Source organism: Odocoileus virginianus, chromosome 3 (genome assembly GCF_023699985.2).
Source record: "Odocoileus virginianus isolate 20LAN1187 ecotype Illinois chromosome 3, Ovbor_1.2, whole genome shotgun sequence".
In the NCBI taxonomy this organism is placed as follows: domain Eukaryota; kingdom Metazoa; phylum Chordata; class Mammalia; order Artiodactyla; family Cervidae; genus Odocoileus; species Odocoileus virginianus.
Window position 1 is genome coordinate 2,807,406 of NC_069676.1, and position 12,569 is coordinate 2,819,974.

The window sequence follows — 12,569 nt, forward strand, 5'->3', positions numbered from 1 at the left end:
GAGGCAGAGAGTTCTAGGATAGCTTGGGTGAGGCAGGTAGTTTTGAGGCCTGAGGGTTGCAGGGAGCTCTGAACTTTCCTGGGAGGCAACCAGGGCTTTTGCTTGGTTCAAACTTAGAGTTAAAATAAGAGTTGGGGGGAAAGGCAGGCCACTCGAGCTCCCAGCATGGTAGGTCCACCTTGCATCTGCCTTGTGGGGACACCATGTAAATATCCTTTTATTGGTGAGGTGGCCATGGGTAAGCGGCACTGTGGAGGCCTGAACCCTGAATTTTAGGTGAGCACGGAGGTTATGGGAGGATCTGCTGAGAAGATCAGAGAGCCCTAAGTGTGGGTCAGCCAGGAACTGAGTCAGTACAGAGAACCATGTTCTGGCGTCCAGCTGGGCCAGAGCTGCTCCAACCAGCTCAGAACCTGCATCAAGTCTGCTGCTAGGACCCTGGTCAAAGGGCTCCTGCAGCACCTTCATGGGTCAGAGTCCTTCAATCAGAGCAGAGCAATGGACAGCACAGAGAAGAGACCCTGTCTCACAGGCCAGTGACCAAGACCTGGGAGCCAGGGGCAGCAGGGGCAGACACACGCAGATGAGCCATCTGCCTTTGAACTTGGAAAAATAGGGGGCAGACATCTGCAATCAAAAAGATGTCTGATGATGGGATACTGAGGGCCAGTAGCTGGCTATGCTGACTTCTTCCTGGTGCTTTCATCCCTGTTTTCCATTGAGCCTCCATGAGTCCTGGGAATTGGGATCGGAGCGGCAGTGATGACAAAATGCAGCGTCATTGCAAAGACATCTGCTACTTTGGGGCTGGCAGAGGGACTTGCCAGGTCTGCAAGGGTTCTGTGCACTGCGCTGGCCTGTGCCCTCACCCAGGACGCCGGGCAGCTATTCACAGAGCTGTCAGAGACTCCTGTCCCTAGGGGCCACACAGACAGGCAGTCCAGGCCTCCCCTTCCCTCCTCCGACCCCTCACCTGGCAGAGTTCCCTCCCCAAAGGCGTTCAGAGATGAGCATCGCATTGTGAGGTGGGGCCCAGCCAGGTGCTTGTTGACGGGAACTCCTGGCTGCCTTCCGAGGAGGAGCCAGGAGCCGGGTCAGCCAGAGGCCTCAAAAGGCTGCCGCCAGGCAGGCTAGGAAGGCTGGGCAGCGGCATCCGCGGAATGTTCTCTAATCCGCCTCCCGGGTTAGCCAGCCATGGGTGAGGCCCCCTCCCCTCCACTGCTCCAGCTCCACCATCTCCCAACTAAGACTGTCCCAGTTCCTCCACGACCAGGGAGAGGCCCCAACCCTCATTCCCATCACTAGGGGGATAATGTGTAGATACAGGTAGAAGTGGATGTGGACCCACTTAACATACAGAAGTATGCTCCACATAACCAACACATCCTTTCACAGATATGCCACATTCTTGCACTCACAACACATATTCCTGTGGGATGGATTTTTTGAAAATGGCAGTTGCTGGTTGGAAGGACAACATATTTGGTGGGCACTGTCAAATTCCCCTAAAATGACTGTTCTAGCTCAAACTCCCACCAATACCCTGCCAAGGAGTTTCCTAGAAGAATCTGGGCTGCTTGACAACATTTACCAGCAGTGCACACAGTTGCACATCTCCATGGCCAGCTGAGTATCGCATATTGTTACATTTGCATGTTATTACTTTTAAAATCTTTGCTATTCTAGCTCAAGTGAACACTCCGGTTTACACCCGCTTTGGGATTTCTTGCCATCTAAGAGTGATTTTATGTTTTTAGGTGAATGAAAAAAATATATCATGATGTAAACATTACATGAAATTCAAATTTCAGTGTGCATGAATAAGGTTTTATTGAACCAAGTCATGCTCAATCACTTATGCTTTTCTGAGACAGCCACGAAGTTGTGATTATAGGGCCCAGGTCTCTGGCCCTTCAGAGAGAAAAGATTTGCTGACCCCTGGCACAGCTCATGAAAACCGTAAGAATTCACTGCTGTTTGTGAAACTGGGTCCTCATGTGAAGGCTGCTCCTTCCGCCCCCCATTTCCCCTACTGAACCCCTAACTCTTTCCCACAGGCCTGTTCCTTCCACCCTGCGTGTCTCCTTCCCTTCCCACTAACTTCCCTGCAGGCCTACCCCCTGCCACCCCTGAGCCCCTCCTACATATTTCATGTCTCCTTCCATCCTCGTGGGGAGGTCCTACTCCTTCAACCCTAATGTGCCCTTCTAACCTCTGACTTTCACCCACAGGCCTACTTCTTCCATCCTCCGTGTTCCCTCCTCTTCCCTTCACTGTCCCCGTAGACCTGCTCCTTCCACCCCTGGGCTGTCCCCTACTAGTGCTTCCCGCCCCTGCATTGTGGCTCATCCTCTGTCCACCCTGGCCTGGGAGCCCACTGTGGACTCTCTGAAAATGGAGCCCACTGTGTCCATAGACTCTCCTGACTGCTTTTTCCACTTCATTTGCCTATTTCTGCAGAGCCACCCTGGCCTCCAGCTAGTACAGATGATGCCCCGGGATGGGAAGACTCAGGCCATCCACAGGAACCTGCCCTGTGGAGGCTTTCTGCTAGGCGACCTCTCCCAGGATCAATATTGAGGATAAGGCTGGGTCTCATGGGCCTTTGTCAGGGTGGATGGGGTGTATGAGCTGCAAGGTAGGCTCAGATCAGGCTGACTCTGATCCCCCGAAGTCACTGTCTGAGGCCAGCGTAGCAGGAAATGTCGTAAACAGCACTGGGCTCCTGCGCAGGGACCAAGGCCCACCAAGGGTCTCGCCCTGTGTCCTCTGCCCACATGCCACATGTCCTTGCCCCCATGAACTCCACGCCAGACAGACCCAGGACATACCTAGAGGCCAGGAAGGAGAGGCCTGGGCCTGCAATAGGTCCTGCATGACTGTGAGTGGCCGGAGCATCTCAGGTCCAGGCATGAGCATCAGGAGTGGTCATCACTGCTCCTCAGGCCTGATGCAGGTCTGATCCATGCCCCTCTACTCAGAGCCTGGACACAGACTGGACACATCAGCTCCCTGCTGCCCCCTGCTGGGAAGCCCCTGCATCACGGCTGCCAACCTTCCCAGAAACAACCCTACACAGACAGACCTGTGAATTGCTCCTGAGTGCCCTAACATGAGGGGAAGCTGCAACTATACTAAAAGGAAGTGAAGCCAACAGGAACAAGCAGAACACCCAGGTCTCACCCTGGGGAGCACGCACGGAAACCAGAGGGGCACGGAGGGCCAGGTGGGAGGTACCCAGACCAGGAGCCAGGTCAGCCCTGTTGAAGAGCTTTGCTGGGGCCTGAGGACAGTCCCCCTGGGCAGTGACCTCGAAGAGAAGCCATCTGGAGGCCTGGCCGAAGGATCCCCGGCTACAGTCTGTGTGGAGGAGCCCTGGACATGAATCTCTTGTGGCTCACCTCCCTGGACCTCAGTTTCCCCAGCTGTAAAAGGAGGGCTAACAAGTCTTCCCCGGGAGATGACTTGAGCAGAGAGTACGTGGCCTGTGCTCCTTCCAGACACAGCTTCCCCCTCCCACAGCTGGTTCCCATTAGAACAAGGCTTGGATCCCACTGGTTAAGCGAAGTTGTCAGGCAAATGAGGAAACCTGATCCTTCACTCATTCCACATTCCAGCCTTGGGAGCAGGCAGGAGCAGCATGCTCCTGTCTCCTCAACCCTGCCCTTCTGGACCTTGACTCTCAGCCGGCTCCAGAGGGCAGGCAGGGACTCTTCTCAGGAAAAAGAGCCCTGGATCTGGCCCATTCCAGTAAGAGAGCTATTTGGAGACCCCCTTCTTATAGCCTCCTCCTCTAAATGGCAACCCACTCCAGCTTAATCGCGTGGAGAGGAGCCTGGTGGACTGGAGCTCCATGGGGTCGTAAAGAGTCAGACATGACTGAGCAGGTCACAGCGCACAGCACGGCTTTTTGTAGCCTGGCTTCTGGGGCCACTGGCTTTTGACTGGAGTCCTGTTGACCTGAAACAAATAGACTGCCAGCTATTTCTCCAGCAAAGATGGGTTTATTTGGGATGAACAGAGAATTGAAATTCAGGGTCTGCAACCATGGCAGGCCATGTGCAAGTTCTTGCTCAGCCAGGGGAGGAGAACTGTTTTATAGAGGGCAAAAGAAAGTCTGGAGGGTTACACTAAACAATGGGTCTATGACTTTTCATTGGCTGAGTCCTGGCCAGAAATAAAGAGGAGTTTTTCTTCTTCCTCTTGGGCTGTATTGTCACAGAGAGGGAGAGCTCCTCTTTCTGGTGGCCCAACTCTATTTAAGTGAGGTTTCTGTTCATTAGTTTTTCACATTTCTCCACTTTTGAACTTTGAAAGTATCACAGATCAAGAGTCAGCTTTTCCAGTTTCAGCAGCTTTTTGTCCCTCAGTGTGAAGAAGGACCTTTCCTGGGTTGAGTGCCCCATGTTGGAGGGTAGGTACACAGGTTGGAAACCTATTGAGGTTACACTTGAGTAACAAGGAAGGGTAAGAGGGAGAATTCTCAGGCCTTTTTTTTATCCAAAGTCCATATGTTATCAAGAGTCTATCAAGGAGATTCAGATTGACATCTATACACTACTATGTGTAAAACAGATAACTAATAAGAACCTACTGTATAGCCCAGGGAACTCTACTCCATGCTAAGGTTGTGACAAACAGGGGATATATGTATACATATAGCTGATTCACTTTGCCGTGTATCAGAAACAACACAACACTGTAAAGCAACTAAACTCCAACAACAACAAGAAAAGATCAGATCAAGGCCTAGTCTGAATATCTTAGGAAGGTTGTCTGTTCAGGTGTCATTGGCTTCAATTCCAGGGAATACTTTCAGGTCACCAGATGACAAGCAGGTCCAGTCAGTTGCTTTCTTTATGTGTGTCACGTGAATAATCCAAGGATCTATTTCTTGGAGGTTTTTGGCACAAGAGTTGGTTAGAAATATTTAGTGGGGCCTTTTTAGTGAGGTTGAAAAGAGTCCTTCTGGAGCTATCTTTTCCAAGAGAAAAAGTCTGCAGGTTTGATGGTATGATGCTTAAAGTCTTCATCTCTTGAAAATGCACTGTGAAAAGATTGTTCTAGCAAAACATGGCAATTTTAAATGGAAACAATTAGGCCTTTGCCATGTTGGAGTATCTCCCCTTTTATCAGTAGTGGGTAAAAGGTGATAGGAGGTAAGTACATTGGGCAGGCATCCTGTGACTATCTCTGTGGGTAATAGTTCATGAGTTCCAAAATGCTTTTGACATTTAGAGAATCTCTATGAATGTTACCAGTTGAGTCTTAATAGCCACTAGTGCATTCAAGTAAACCAGAGTACTGAGGGCGGTAACTGCAGTAAAAGGGCTGCTTCAGTGGCTCAGCGGGTAAAGAATCCTTCCACAATGAAAGAGACGCTCCTTTGATCCCTGGGTCAGGAAGAGTCCCTGAAGGAGGAATGGCCACCCACTCCAGTATTCTTGCCTGGAAAAAAACCCGCATGGACAGGGAAGCCTGGCAGGCTACAGTTCTAAGGATGGCAAAGAGTCAGACATGACTGAGCACACACAGGCATGCAAGTCCAGTAAAAGTGTCATAAAACCAGCCAACCTGGTAGAGACCTGTTGAAGGACCTGACCCATAAAATGGGTGCCTTGATTACTATGATTCAAGAGGAATTCCTCATGTAGGATAATTTTTTCCAAAAGAGTTTTAGCCACAAGAGGTAGTAGCCTGTCTGCATGGGAAAGCTTCAGTCCAAAGTGAAAACTGACCATGATTAAAACATACTTCTGTATGAAAGCCATCTGTTGCTGTTGTTCAGTTGCTGAGTCGGAAACATGTCTATTTGCAACCCCATGGACTGCAGCATACCAGCCTTCCCTGTCCTCCACTATCTCCTGCAGTTTACTCAGATTCATGTCCACTGAGTCAGCGATGCTATCTAATCATCTCATCCTTTTGCTGCCCTCTTCTCCTTTTGCCTTCAATCTTCCCCAGCATCAGGGTCTTTTCCAGTGAGTCAGCTCTTTGAATCAGGTGGCTAAAGTTTTGGAGCTTCAGCTTCAGCATCAGGCCTTCCAATGGATATTCAGGGTCGGTTTCCTTTAGCATTGATTAGTTTGATCTCCTCGCTGTCCAAGGACCTCTCAAGAGTCTTCTTCAGCACCGCAATTTGAAGGCATTAGTTCTTTGGCACTCAACCTTCTTTATGGTCCAGCTCTCACTTCCATATGTGACTGCTTTGCCAGAACTCAAACGGCCCAGTAGGCAGTTTAAAATGCCCAGGAGCAGTGTGAACAGGCTTCCTTGGACTGTGTTTTAGACAAGCAGGGCAAGTGAGGTCGATGCTTTTTGCAGCCTTGTTAATGCTTCCCCACCAATACGGATTCATGATTCTTTTTTCAGTAGATCAGTGGATTACTGCAATGTACAGTGGTGAGGAGTGGGAATTTTAGAGTCTCTAGTAGGGTTGGGCTGTTATTTGGATTGAACCAGAGCTTTCCCTTTTTATTGAACCAACAGTTGTTGGGTTTCCAATCTCATTTTTTCCTTTCTGAGGCCAATTATTGGGCTTCTCTAGCCAGTTTTTCTAAGTTTTCCTTTGGGGGAAATATTCCTTTGGACCATGACAGAGGTTTGGCTGCTGTTGGTTCCTTTAAGGACAACATTCCTTGCAGAAATGTCAGCAAGGTGATTCCTCTTAGCTTCCAGAAGCCAATTTTAGGATGCCCCAGAATCTTAATAATAGCTAAAACATCAGGTACGATGTTTTATCCAGTAATTCTTGGACCTAGGGGCCATTTTAAATTTTATTTCTGCTGGAAGTGAGGAAGTCACGTTGCTTCCACAATATCCCCGAATCACGGGCTACTCTGAAAGCATATCTACTATCACCACAGATATTGGCAGCTGGTCCTTGGCTAAAGTGCAAGCCCCATGTAAGAATGTATTGGCCTGAGGTAGCCATAGGTGACGATGCTGCCTCAACAACATCAAAAGGAGTTGCAATAGCATACCCAGCACAATACCTACCACTGTTACCTTTAACTTTAAAAAAAAAAAAAAAGCTTTTTAAAAGAAAAGGTTGCTACTTTTTTTTTATTTTTTTTTTTGATGCTGTGTGCAGAACTTTCTTTAGTGGCAGCAAGCAGGGGATATTCTCTACCTGCGGTGCATGAGCTTCTTCTCATTGCAGTGGCTTCTCTGGTTGCAGAACACGGGCTGCAGGGAGTGTGGGCTCAGCACTTGTGGCCCACAGGCTCTAGAGTGTGGGCTTCAGTGTGGCACACAGGCTTAGCTGCCTCATAACATGTGTGCAATCTTCCTTGGATCAGGGATCAAACCCATGTTCACTGTATTGGCAGGAAGATTCTTAACCCCTGGTTCACCAGGGAAGTCCCAAGGCTGCTACATTTTAATCCTGAATTATGTGATTATCCCCAGAAAGGTAAAAGAAAAACGTATAAACTGATGACTATCTGGCATTATAATATAATGATATTATTTCTAAGATGATATTAAACCTCATTTTAAAATTTACTTTTCACTAATTTTTATTGGCATATAGGGGCTTCCCAGGTGGCACTAGTGGTAAAGAACCCCCCTGCAAATGCAGGAGACATAAGAGACCTGAATTCAATCCCTGGGTTGGGAAGATCCTCTGGAGGAGGAAATGGCAACCCACTGCAGTATTCTTGCCTGGAGAATCCCATGGATAGAGGAGCCTGGCGGGCTACAGTTTACTGGGTAACAAAGAGTTGGACATGACTGAAGTAGCTTAACATGCATGCATAGTTGCTTTATAGTGCTGTGTTAGTTTCTGCTGATGGCAGAATGAATCAGCTGCATACGTACATATACCCCCTCTTTTCTGGACTTCCTTCAATCCCATTCCTGAGCATATACCCAAAGAAAACCATAGTTCAAAAAGACACATGCACCTGAATATTCACTGCAGCACTATTTACAGTTGCCAAGACATGGAAGCAACCTAAACGTCCATCCAAAGAGAAATGGATGAAGGTGTGGAACAGGTATACAGTGGAATGTTACTTAGCCATAAAAGGAACAGAATCATGCCATTTGTTGTGGATGGACCTGGAGACTGTCATACACAGCGAAGTAAGTCAGAAAGGGAAAAAAAATATTGTATAATAGCACTTATATATGGAATCTAGGAAAATGATGCAGGTGACTTTATTTGCAAAGCAGAAACAGAGACACAGATGCACAGAACAAACATGGATACCAAGAGGGGAAGGAAGGGTGGGATGAATGGGGATGAATGGGATGAATGGGATGAATGGGGAGATTAAGAATGTCCGTCATAAACTCACTACTACGTGCTGTAAAATAGATCACTAATGAGAACCTGCTGCAGAGCACAGGGAGCTCTCCTCAGCGCTCTGTGGTGACCATTGTTACCTTTTAAATAAGGACTCTGAACCACGAGACTCAGCATTACCCCGAGGAGCTTCATCACAGGGGTCAGGAGGTGACCCATCAGCATTCAGCAACTGAAGAAGAGGAAGAGGGTTAAAGTCATCTCAGCATAACTGCAGTACAAGATGAGCAGTTAGCAAAAGGGCTTCACAGGATGTGAGGCAGCTGGCTGAGAAATGGCAAGTGTGATGAAAATTCAGGAGGGCTTCTACTGATTGAGGTACAAAATTGGTTAAAGAAGATCCCACAGTGATTTTCTCGGTGGACTCAATCAAAAAAAGCAATGGCAGTAATGGCCATAAGGCAAAGTGGGTTATCCCCATGTGGCAAGGTCTAGCTCCTGGCTATAATACGCTATGGGTTGCTCTTTCCCTGGAGCCGGAGGCTTCGGTGCATTCAAGATTCGGCTCTGCCCATAATCCACTGCCATGGCCAAGGAAGGCATTGCTGCTGGAGGTGTCATGGACGTTCATACTGCTCTGCAAGAGGTGCTGAAGACCGCCCTCATCCACTATGGCCTAGCACATGAAATTCGCGAAGCTGCCAAAGCCTTAGATAAGCACCAAGCCCATCTGTGTGTGTTTGCATCCAACTGTGATGTCAAGTTGGTGGAGGCCCTTTGTGTTGAGCACCAAATCAACCTGATTAAGGTTGATGACAACAAGAAACTAAGGGAATGGGTAGGCCTCTGTAAAACTGACAGAGAGAGAAAACCCCCGTAAAGTGGTTGGTTGCAGTTGCATGGTGATTAAGGACTACGGCAAAGAGTCTTGGGCCAAGGATATCATCGAAGAGTAAGAAATGTAAGAAATGATGAAATTAAAAAAACTGGGTTCTTGTTTAAAAGAAAAAAAATGCTCTTTGGGTTGATGATGGTTCCTTTGTTTTTGGGTGAGTACCTCAAGGCATTCCCTTTCTTTTCACATACAAAAAAGAAAAATGGAATCTGATAATTACTATGCCCAAGAGTAGGTTGGTTCATCAAACTCTCCTTTAAGGCCTTAAAGGTTATATTATTCAGTTGTTCCCATAAAATTGGGTAGGGGTTATTATTCTTTAGTAAAAAAAAAAAAAAAATACAGAGGTTTGGCCATAAAACAGAAATTTGGAATCCAATTTCACTAATAACTGACAAAGCCCAAGAAAACCTTGCAGTTAGGTTTTGGGGAACTTAGGACACCATGAAGCCTCTCTGGATCAAGGTGTAGCCCTTCTTCTGATATCAGATGCCCTAAATATCAAACCTGGGTTTGGTCACATTGCAATTTTTCTTTGGTGATCTTATATCCCTTTAAGCTAAAAATTTTAGCAAGTGGAGACTGTCTTCCTGTGAGGAGGCTTGAGAAAGAGCAAAGATGCAAATCACGCACATATTGCAATTGAATAGAACCTCTTGGAAGCCTAAGTCATACTTCCTTTAGGATTTGGGAGACTCCCACCCAGTAAAACCCCGAGGCATTACTGTTCCAGGTGAATTAATTTTCTTCCCAAGTGAAGGCAAAAGGTATCAGCTAGCTCTACCGACTGAAGTATGGAAGAACTGAAGCACAGTACGAATCAATTACAGTAAAGAATTGGCTTCCGGGGGAATGGACGTTAGGACGAGGGCTAGGAGCAACAGGGTGTCAAGGGATAACAAGGACAATGTTGTTTATTGCTCAGAGGTTTGGACACACTTCCACCCTCGGCCCTTAGGTTTTATCACTGGTAAACCAGGAGTGCTACAGGGGCTAGTCCAGGAGATAACAAGGCCTTGAACTTGTAAGCTTCTATCATGGGCTTTATGCCTTTTAGGGCTTCTTATAGTGCTATATATATACATTCTGGGAAGAGGTTTTGAAGGATATATTTGAATCTTGATGGGAGATACGTGTGAATTTTTCCAAAATCAGTTGGACATTTTGCCCAAAGGAAGATGGTACCTAATCCAATATGGACAAATTATCTATGTTTCCAGAATCAGCTCTGCCATCAGAGACAGAGCAAATAAAAGGTGTCAAAAGGTTATTTAATTTACCTGATTGACCACTTTGATAACTGCTGCCAAATTCTGGAATTATTTCCTCTTTTTTTGAGAAAATTCCAGCATGATACTTCTTTAAGAAGTCTCAGCCTATTGCTGTCCACCTGGAACTATCACAACATTGTTAATCGTCTATACTCCAATGCAAAATAAAAAGTAAAAAAAAAAAGTCTTGGCCTAATAAGTAGATAGGGGCAGAGAAACTAAAGAGAAAAGGGTGTGGATCTTTCATAGTGCTTAAGCAAAAGGGGCTAGGTTCATTAACAGGAACCTGTAGTGGTTCATGAGAGAGCCCCTCTATTTAAGCTGCTTTGGGATTCCAGGGTAAGGACTGCTTTATTGTAGTAGGTTGAGCACTGAGAGTGTGGTTCTCTCATCAAGTAGGACTGGAAGAGACACATTCCTAATCTGAGTAAGTATTTCTGCAAGTTGATTAAGAGGATACATCAGGAAGTGCCTTTGTAGTTCCTTCAATCTTGTCATTGAAAACTGGAGGGACATTGGAAAGATTCGTTAAAGGGCTGCAGGAGCCTGAAGCACCTAAATTTTTAACAAGCTCTTTTCCAATATCATGTGTGTGTGCTGTCACTTTAGTCATGTCTGACGCTTTGTGACCCAGTGGACAAATGTCCATGGGCTTATCCCAGCAAGAATACTGGAGTTGGTTGTCATTTCCTCCTCCAGGGGATCTTCCCAGCCCAGGTATCAAACCTGTGTCCTCCTAAGGCTCCTGCATTGGCAGGCAGATTCTTTACCACTAGCACCACCTGGGAAGCTGTCTTCCTTTTAGGTGACTCATTTAGAGTGTGATAAAGTTTGTTTTCCAGATTAACTAAATGTGGATAGGCATAGTTTCCCATTCTGTCCTGGTTCATTTTACTAGAGAAGAAAGAGTTGATTCAGTCCATGAATAAACATAGAATTAAAAGCTACCCTGGTGGAATCAACATCTGAAGGAAGACCAGAATTTTCTTTAAAAATAATCTGAAGTAAATTATAATAGTCATGAAGATGTTCTTCAGATATTTGTGTTCAAGCTTGACTTTTCTTCCAATCAAAAGGCTTTGAAAAAGCCCTAGGAATTATTTGATGAAGCTTCCGAGTGATTGCTAGCAGGCCGATCTCCTGGTTGTAATACTAGAGCCCTTTCAAGGATTTCCCAGTTAGCAGTTCTCATCCATTGCTGGGTCTGACCCTCAATGACAAGCACATGAATTAGCCAACGTAAGTCAGAGAAACCAGGCTGGTAAGTTTGAATGACTATATTAAATTCCTCAGAAAACATCTGAGGATTTTTGGTTACTTTGGGAAATTCCTTAACTATGATTCACAGTTAGGCTTTAGTCTAGGGAATATAAGAAATTAAGAATTTAGCCTGTGGGTCCTCAGAAGGCTTGATTTTAAAGGAACAGATTCTAACAACTTCAAAGGAAAGGGGAGTGGAGGGAATTTCAGAGAAAAAGGAAATTTGGTGAAAGAATTACAATAGGAGAATTGAGAGGATGGCCTCAAAGTACCAATCGAAATAGGCATTCCATTCAGTTTGGAAAGTTTTAGAGCTATGATAGTCTAATTTGGTTTTAAGAAAATTAATTTTGGGGATTTCAAATTTTCCCATAATGGTTATTAATGTTCTAAATTGTCTTGGTTAGGTTGGTCCATTTAGTTAGAATTGTGCATAGGGAAGGACTGTGGTTTTTAAACATAAAATTACCCCAAGTACCTGTGTCAGGGGGACAAGCTCAAAATATATAGGTAACTAGCATTCCATTTATTAGGATTTCTTCTCTAGAGTGGAAGAATAATTTTCAAATGACCAAACAGCCTATGGCTCAAACAGCTTACAGTTCAACCAGTTTAAATAGTTCAGATAGCTCAGGCAGCTTGCAACTCAAATAGCCTGCAGGCCTAATACCAGCCAGTTCTAAGGAAACAGCTTTGTCCTGAAGGAGCCAAGCTGAAGGTTTAGCCCAGTTCCCATTGGCCAACCCCTACCACAAATGAATAGGCCAAAGGCTGAACTCGCACAGCTCCAATGAATTAGCCTTCCACTCTCCTCCCCACCCCCATCCCATTCCCAAAGGAATGTGAAGACTAGCCGGTTCCAGGGGAAACAACCCCTGTTCCAAAGGGAATT

The 12,569-nt window shown here is 46.1% G+C and overlaps 1 pseudogene; it reads left to right on the forward strand.

The window, feature by feature from the left end:
• Positions 1-8,824: 8,824 nt before the first annotated feature.
• On the forward strand, positions 8,825-9,207 carry LOC110146013 (small ribosomal subunit protein eS12-like; annotated as a pseudogene).
• Positions 9,208-12,569: the final 3,362 nt, after the last annotated feature.